The sequence below is a fragment of the Equus przewalskii genome, chromosome 13 (genome assembly GCF_037783145.1).
Source record: "Equus przewalskii isolate Varuska chromosome 13, EquPr2, whole genome shotgun sequence".
In the NCBI taxonomy this organism is placed as follows: Eukaryota; Metazoa; Chordata; class Mammalia; order Perissodactyla; family Equidae; genus Equus; species Equus przewalskii.
The window spans coordinates 90,646,820-90,656,225 of NC_091843.1; the positions used below are offsets into that span (position 1 = coordinate 90,646,820).

General features: G+C 41.8%; 1 long non-coding RNA gene across 1 annotated transcript; it reads left to right on the top strand.

Moving 5' to 3' along the window:
* The first annotated feature begins 4,423 nt into the window (after positions 1-4,423).
* LOC139075413 (uncharacterized) lies at positions 4,424-7,187 on the top strand. The gene is made up of 2 exons (XR_011525792.1): positions 4,424-4,562; positions 4,805-7,187. It is a non-coding gene; the product is annotated as an uncharacterized lncRNA (long non-coding RNA).
* Positions 7,188-9,406: the final 2,219 nt, after the last annotated feature.

The window sequence follows — 9,406 nt, forward strand, 5'->3', positions numbered from 1 at the left end:
ATTATTCCCTTCCAAAAATATAAATATGCCCTTAAATTCTAGAAAAGACTACATACCAATGGAGCTGGTTAGATTCATTTCTGCCTGTGAGTTTTTGGAGTTCTCTGGAAAGTAACTAACATGGTCTTCTGTAGCGTGTAAATTTGAACTCAAATTTTAGGCCTCAAAGTAATTTTGTTACATAAGAACAAAGAGCGAGATATGAGATCCGTGGCAAGGTGGACGACAATGGATGTGTCTCCTCTGTGGCAGGGGACATCCAGCCCCCCTGTTACTCTGTCTATCACAGCAAACTGATGGTTTGGGCGGTTCTGAAAAGCTCATCTGAACGGCTGGAGGCCAGCAGACGCTGGAGATCCTACAGTCAACCTTCAGCCTTCTACGGATCGTTCTCATGTGCAGAAGGCAGCTTTGACAGGCTGCAGATCATGCGCAGGTTTCGCTGGGAATTAAACTGGTCGTTTTTGTATGCTGTTTAAAGGTTTTCTCTCTGGGTTGCTAGATTTCCACGTAGAGAGATCGTTCTCATGTGCAGAAGGCAGCTTTGACAGGCTGCAGATCATGCGCAGGTTTCGCTGGGAATTAAACTGGTCGTTTTTGTATGCTGTTTAAAGGTTTTCTCTCTGGGTCGCTAGATTTCCACGTAGAGAGATAAGTGTTTTTTAACTTGAAAAATTTCATTGATACTGCTGGCAATAATAACTAACATTTCCATAGTGCTTTGCAGTTTATCACGAGCTTTAAATTCTATTAGGAACAACAGCCCAGTGAATCTGGCATCTTTCTGCTTTCGTTTTTTAGAGGAGGAAACCGCGTCTTGGAAGCACAGGCCCCAGTGTTGTTTGTCAGAAGCTGCATCCTTGCCTTCTCAGCAATCGTGGCGAACGATCCTTTCCTGACTCCAGGGCAGTGTCTCTCTTTGATGGCGAAGGTCACCCAAAGAGGAAACCATCGCATCTGACACCTTCTGTGCTTCTGGCTCCCCTGAGGGGCACGCCTTTGGTTGCAGCTCAGACTCTCACCTCCAGGCTGTCCCCACGGATGCCCAGGGGCTGCGCCACCAGGAGCAGTGTGCCCGGAGGCCACAAGCACACCGCGCTCTCGGCTCAGCTTCAACCTGGAGACAGGCTCAGAGAGGAAAGCTCTTTTTCCGTCGCCTCCCTGGGGGCCTTGAGAAGACGTCCTCCTTGTTAGTGGTTCCCAAATTGCCCTCTGTGTGGTTCTCAAGTCGGGGGTCTTGGAACAGCCTAGAGGGGTCTGCAAGAGGATGGGGGCACCCAGCTCGGCTGGGGGTGAGATGAATGAAGGTCTCCCATGGCAGTGTTGCTATTTTTCAAGTAAATGAGGTTGCTATTGGGCTTAATAAAAATCAAAATTAGTTTAAGAGCAATGCCGAGCGAACCCTCAGGAGCTTTATGTCACGGTGCATGTTCGTCCCAGAGGGTATGAAAGCTCCTGCCACCATCTGTGGGGACCTTTCACGTGAAGGGTTGGGTGACGGCTCACCTCCAGGGGAGCAGGGCATCAGTCTGCAGTCTGTCACCTTCTCTTTTTCGTACACTCGTGGCGGCAATATCTCGTTACTGATATGACGCGGCTTGTCCTCCTCTGAGGTTGGCGCCACGAGCATCCTCAGAGATCAGCTAGTCGGAGTCCTCATTTTAAAGATGAAGAACCTGAAGCTGGGAGAGGTACAGTGGCTCGCCCAAGGTCCGCAGTTGAGGCTGGCCCGACCCAGGTCTGAAGTCCTTTGACTCTCTGAATGCAGAAGACCTGCTCTGCTGCCATCACCCATAGGAGCCCTTAATTATGATGGCCTCATTGTCTGAATTAATCTTCATGGCAGTCCTGTGAGGTGGATAGAACCATTCCCTCTTTACAGATGGAGAAGCTGGGGCACCCAGCAGTTAGGAACTTGCCTACAGTCACAAAATTCCACAGACTGGGGGCTTCCACACAGAAATTTGTTTTCTCACATTCTGTAGGCTGGAAGTCCAGAATCAAGGTGGCGTCAGAGGTTGGGTTTCTGGCAAGGTCTTTCTTCTAAGCTTGCCAGACGACCACCATCTTGCTGTGTCCTCACATGGCCCTTCCTCTGTGCACATGGAGAGAGGGAGCTCCTGTCCCTCGTCTACTTCTCATGAGGACACAATCCTGCTGGAGTAGGCCCTGCCCTTACGTCCTCATTAATCTTTTTTTTTTTTTTTTATTGATTTCTTTTTTTTTTGAAGAAGATTAGCCCTGAGCTAACTGCTGCCAATCCTCCTCTTTTTGCTGAGGAAGCCTGGCCCTGAGCTAACATCCGTGCCCATCTTCCTCTACTTTCTATGTGGGACGCCTGCCACAGCATGGCTTGCCAAGCGGTACCATGTCCACACCCGGGATCCGGGCTGGCGAACCCCCGGCCACCGAGAAGCAGAACATGCGCACTTAACCGCTGTGCCACCGGGCCTGTCCCTTACGTCCTCATTAATCTTAATTACTTGTATCTCCCAGGACAGTCGTGTCGGAGGTCAGAGCTTCAATACGTAGCTTTTGAGGGGGATGCAATTCAGTGCACAGCACTGTGTATTCCAGATTGTTCTCCAGAGGCAGGTAGAGTTTATGTGCCCACCATCAGCGCATGAAAAGCTTTCCCTGTATCCTTGCCAACGCTGGGTATTATCATTTAAAAATATTTGTCAGTTTGATGGGCTAAAAAATGGTCTTTTGTGGTTTTAATGGTATTAATTTCTTAATACAAATATGTATTTTTATTTTCTGGATTTCCTACTGATTCCATCTGTCCATTTTTCTATTTGCTATCATTATTCAGTACATATTTGGGCATATGTACCTTGTCATATATTAGAAAATTTTTTAAAGCTCATTTTTACTTTTAAAGTTTGTTAATGGGCATCATCTTTTTAATTTTGTTGTGATCTATTTATTAGATAATATTATACTTTAAAATATGATTTTTAATTACCAGCATTTATCTCCTCTTTGTTTTATACAGGAAATAAACATTTATTGTAGCAAATCTAAAAAAATATAGATAAGCAAAAAAAGAAAAACATCACTCAGATGTAACCTCTGTAAACGTTTCTGTGTATATTCCTCCAGACTTCCCTATGTAAATATGTCTATTATACACAGACGTTTAAAAATTTTGCAAAGATGGGCTCACACTTGTAAGGAACCCAGTTTATGCACCGCTTGACTCTGGCCCTGCCTTGTTCCCATGGTGGAGCGGCCTTGGCAAGTCTCCCTGCCAGTGCTGCCCCCGCTGCCTGAAAGGAGGGATGCTGTGCCTGTCCTCTAGCTGGACTGGACCTGCAGAGGCCAGGGCCCTCCCTGTGGCTGTCTGGAGAGGCCAGGTGACACAAGCTAGACATAGGGAGAGGGCTAATGCCCTGGGGGGTGGACTTTGACCAGAGAGAGGAGGAAGGGAAGGGACCATCGGAGAGTGTTCGTCCTTCCTCCACTCAGTGGGCTGTTCCCAGGAGCAGTGTTCCATGCCACCTCTCTGCAGACGTTTCAGTTGAGCCACCAGCTGCGTTGCTCCATGACACACCACAGTGCATGTGCGCCCCTCCCTCCCTGACTCACTTCCTTTTCCCTCAAATGCTTCACTAAGGCTGCACCTCCAACAGAGCATTACCACTAAAGCTTTAGCCTCACATTCTACTAGAGAACTTGGGCTAAGACAGTATTACTTTTGCATTTTTATCCCAAGATGGCAAAACTATTTGTTTAATGTTACATATGAATTCTGATCAATTGGCTGTGGCTGTCTTGAGGGTTGTATTGAGAAAGGTTCTGAAGCACTGTTCTAAGCTCAGCTCGGGGGAGGTTATTACTGACAAGCACTGTCTGCCACGTGTGTCTGGAAAGGGGTGGGCAGAGTGGTGGGAGGTACAGGCCAAACTGAGCCGGAGAGGCATCCACGGTCACACAGCGGGAGGGGGTTCCCCACGCCCAGCATGGTATCATTCTTTTTTACAAATATCTTTTCCAGTTTTATGGGTTAAAATAAATTGTATCGTATTTTAATTTCTTTGATTTGAAAGTCAATAATTTTTCATATAGTTATTGACAGTTTCCTTTATGAATTGCCCAATTTTCTTTTTATTTCCCCCTCTTTCTTTTTTCTTCCTTCCTTCCATCCTTCTGTCTCTCTCTCTCTCTTCTTTCTTCCTTCCTGTCTCTTTCTCTTCTAAATTTTGAATTTGATTTTTAAATGAAGTAATTTTGAAATATATCATTTAAAAGTTGGATAATACTAAATGGCTAATAACGAACAACTTTTTTACCCTGTTCCTCTCCTAATACGCAGCCATTTTCACTTCTTTTCACTGTTATTTCTTTTTTTGGGGGAAGGTGCCATTTGTCTCAATGTTTCTAACTAATATGCTTATGCTGCTATTTCTTGATTTTTCAGCTTTAGACATTATCCACAGACTTCCCACTACGGAAGATGAGAATGTAGCTGTCTCACGTATTCTCACCTCCTGTCTCCTGATGCCCCCAGCTACTTCCCTCCTCTCATGCATCCAGCACAGATGTGTAATAATTGGAGGGTAAGTCAGTATTCAGGATATACATTGTTACGACTACATGAGTACTGTCTCACAGCTAAATCTCGAAGTGTTTTATGATCACATTTCCTTTCTTGTTTAACTTTTTGTTCTCCCTGGAGTTGATTGCCTTGGTTTTCGTGTTTTATCACTGACACAACTCCAGACTCTCTGGTAGAGCTGAGCACAACCTTCAGTGTAACCAAAGACTTCAGATGACCTACTGTTCCGTTTTTTTCTTGAAGGTCCCTTGGGAAGCCCCTGTCCTTCTGCTCTGATGTTTTTTGGTTGCTCTCTAAGCCTGCAGCCTTGCCATCCTCCTGAGATGTCTCAGCACCAGCCTGCAGGTTCCCTTCATCTGTCTCCTGTATCAGATTCCAAGCTGCCTGGATTCCACAACCTCTCTCTTTGTTTCCCTTCATCATTTTGATGAGTACATCCTCTGCTTGCTTTTGAAGAAAGGTTGCAGAGGAGGTGAATTTTTGAGAACTTGCTTTTTTCTGTTTTCCCTATTTGCCCATTTAATTGATGGCTTGTGTGGGTACCGACTTCCAGGGTGCTGCATTAGTCAGAACAGGCGAACTATTGTACCAAAGAACCCTTGAATTTCAGTGCTGAGCATAAGCAAGTTTTGCTCCATTCACTGTCAGTGGGGTTGTTTGGTGGCCGGCTTTCTACGTGGTGATTTGAGGGCCAGGCTTCTCCCATCTGGAGACTCCACTGGGGGCGTCTGCATCCCTCCAGGTGACAGGGCAGAGAACAGGGAGGGTCATATGGAAGCTCAGAGGTCTGGCTGGAGGTAGCTATCACTTTCACCTGCATGCCACTGGTCAAACTCAGTCACAGGGACCACCTAAGTGAGAGGCGGCTGAGATGCAGGCTACTTGTGTGTTCAGGAAGAAGAGGAGAAACAAGAATGTTTTGAGTGGGGCCAGCCCAGTGGCATAGTGGCTAAGTTCATGCATTCTGCTGTGGTGGCCTGGGCTTTGCCAGCCTGGATCCCGAGCATGGACCTACACACCACTTATCAACTATGCTGTGGCAGGTGTCCCACATTTAAACAGAAGAAGATTGGCACAGATGTTAGCTCAGGGCCAATCTTCCTCAGCTAAAAGAGAAGGATTGGCAGTGGATATTAGCTCAGGGATAATCTTCTTCAAAAAAAGAAAAAAATATATATTATGAGCACTAGCATTCTAGCCATAACTGGAAATCATCCCCTTATAATTTTAAAGGCACTCCTCTTTTGTGTCTGGATTCTCATGTTAGTATTGAATAGTCTGATACAATTCTGGTTCCTAATTCTTTGCATCTTGGACGTCTCATTTGGTAATTGATTGACGCAAGTCCAGTGGAAAAGCAGATGAATGAGGGAGAAAAGTCCACAGGAAATGTACTCCATTGTCACACTGTACGCCAAACCTGTAGGGAGTGGTTTTGCCCTGCAGGGGATATTTGGCAATGTCTGGAGACATTTATGATGGCCATAACTGGCATGTGTGTGTAGGTGCTACTAGAATCTAGTGAGTAGAGGCCGGAGATGCTGCTAAACACCCTACCATGCACAGTCAGCCCCTACAATAAAGAATTAGCCGCCCCCCAAAATGTCAGTAGTGCCAGGGTTGAGAACCTGCATTAAGTGTTGTGTCTGGGCTTTTAGGTTAGAAAGAGTGGTTACCACCACTATGCCAGAAGCATGCACAATGGTAACACCCAGAGAGATGAGATGAAATTTCCCTGGAGGATAGGGAGGGTCATGGACATGGTCCTCGTCTTCTGTGCACGGAGCTGGTCTTCATGACCAGCTGTATCTAGGGTGTGGGTGATTGGAACAGGTGATTCTGGCCAATAACCAAATTAGATCAATTGGTTGATAACTGACATCTTTATGATCTTGAGTCTCCGTATCCACGAACATGGATTTCTCTTTTATTCTGGTATTCCTCAATGACTTTCAAAGTAATGTTTGGTAATTTCCTTCATTAAGGTTATTTTCTATGTTTGTTAGATTTGTTCCTAGGTATCTCATTTTTTTTGGCCCCTGTAAATTATATCTCTATTTTCTTTGGCTTATTTGTCCAATATTTCTTCTTTATTTTCGGACTTAAAATATATAGAAAAATACAATTAACAGTATGATGAACAATGACAGTTTAAAAAAGTTTACATTTTCTAAGTGCTTATTATTAATGTAAAGAAATGCAATTATTTTTATATGTTGACCTTCTATATAATTCCTTGCAAAACTCCTCTATTAATTCTAAAAATTAGCGTAGTTTTTCCTATGTAGCAGATCACAACATTGGCAAATAATGGCAGTTTTGTTTCTTCCTTTCCAATTCTTTATATTTCTTTTTCTTGTCTTACTACACAGGGCAGGACAATATTGGGTAGAGGTGGTGGAACAGCTGACATCTATTTCTTGTTCCTGATTACAAAGAGAGTACTTCTATTTTTGTCTTGTTTCTAATTATTAGGAAGATGCCTCTGTAAAGGAATTGTTCACTGTGGAGTATAATGTTTGCAGGTTTTTAAACAGTTGTTATTAATTAGATTAAACAAATTTTTTTTCTATGCCAAGTTTGCTTAAAAGTTTTCAGTGAGAATAAATGTGCTATTTTAATCAAATACTTTTCTGTATCTGTTGTGATGTTTATATGGTTTTTCTATTTTAATCTGTTAATGTGGTGAATTACATTAATAGATTTTCTGGTGTTAAATACTCCTGTATTTCCAGGATAAGTTAGTTTGGTACATATAGATTATTTTTCTTATTCACTTTGGATCTGGTTTGTTAATATTTGTTCAGGATATTTGAATCTATTTATAAGTGCTATTGATCTATAATTTTCCTTTCTTATACCAATCTTATCTAAACTTTGTATTAAGCTTATACCAGCCTTTTAGAAAGACTTGATGACTATTTCTGTTTTTTTCCCCTACTCTCTGGAAAATTTGGCATAAGATAGGAAAGCTCTAATCCTTGAGTATTTGTCTGAAAATATCATAAGGGTCTAATACTTTCTTTGGGGGAAGATTTTAATTACTGATTTGACTCTGTAGTGTCAGAGGACTATTAACGTTTTCTATTTTGGTAAGTTATATTTTTCCAGAGAGTTTTCATTTTGAATATGTTTTCAAATTTATCATAAAAGTGTTGTTATTCTTACTGTCTTTTAAATCTTTTCCTTTTCTGGAGTTATATCTGGCTTCATTCCTAATATTGTTTTTATTTTTATCTTTTGATAATTTCTTGCTGAAGCTTTGAAATAACAACTCTAGCTTCGGTGAGCTTCTATAATTTTAGTATTTACCCTTTAAATTTTAATAAAATAACCTATATGTTAGTGAATATGTTTTTCCTTTTCCAGAAGAATAAAAGGACTTTAAAAATTTGAAAGCCACAATCATCCTTCCTTTCTGAATTCAAACATTTTTTCTTTTGCTGGAATTTTAGCTCCATCTTTTTTAGTCCACAAATTACATATTATTGTTTTAATTTGTCAATGTTTGTTTAAAGTTGCCTATATCATTATCATATTATTTATTTTTGTTAACATTTCTTCTCCTACCTCAGACTTCCTTCTGGAAAGTTTTCCTTCTTCTTGAAGTACGTTCTTTAGAAATTCTTTATTGAGAATCTCAGGTCTTGCTCTTCTGAAAATATATTTATTTCACCTTAATTCTTAAATGGCAGTTTTTTGGAGCATGAAATTCTAGGTTTGCTTTTACTTGCTTCCTCTCAGCACACTGAAGAAACTGTTCCACAGTGGCTGCCACTGAGGGTGTTGAAAAGTCGGCTATGAGCCTGCCTCTTCTTTGTAGACAGTTTGTCTGCTCCCTGGCTGCTCTGAAGATAGTCTGTCTCTGCCAGGTTCACTACGTTTTACTCGGGTGTGGTGTGTTTAGGTGTGCCTTATATTTATTTATCCTGTTTGGGATTCATTGTGCCTCTTGATTTGAGAATACACAGAATATTCTTCCCACCGTCTCTTCAAATGTTGCTTCTCCCTTATTCTTTCTGTAATGTCCTTTGCTCCTTCTGAAACTCCAAGCAGACATGTGTTGGTCTTTCTCATTACATCCTCTGTACCTCTGAACTTCATTTCTATACACGAAGCGGGTGTGTATGCGTGTGCGTTTGGTCTCTTTATGCTGCATTGTATATAGTTTCTTTCTGGTTTATGAATTCTTTCTTCATCTATGTCTACTCAGCTGTTTAATTCATCCATTGAGTTTTTTTCATGGTTTCTCTTTTTAAAAACAATTAATAGACTCTATTTTTTAGAGAAGTTTTAGGTTCACAGCAAAATTGAGTGGCAAGTACACAGAATTCCCATATACCCTCTCACCCCACCCACCCGCAGCCCCCCCCACCATCCACATCCCCCACCAGTGTGGTCTATTTGGGTAACAGTCAGTGAACCATCACTGACACATCATTATCAACCGAAGTCCATAGTTTACACTAGGGCTCACTCTGTGTTGTATATTTGGTGGGTTTTGACAAATGTGTAATGACGTGCATCCACCTTTATATTATCATACAGAACAGTTTCACTGTGCTAGAAATTCCCTCCGCTCCGCCTATTCCTCTTTCCACCCCCAAGCCTCTTCCATTGAGTTTTAAATCTCAGTTATTACATTTTTCATTGCTAAAAGTTTAATTTGTTTTACTTCAAATCTTGATAGTTCGTTGCTCCTTATTTATTTTTTCAGTTTTTCCTTTTTATCTCTTTAAACCAATTATAATACTTAGCTTGAATTCTGTATCTGGTCATTTTAATATCTGAAATTAAACTATCTCAAAGGCTCGTGGGTCTGGTTCTGTTATTTGTTGTTTTTGT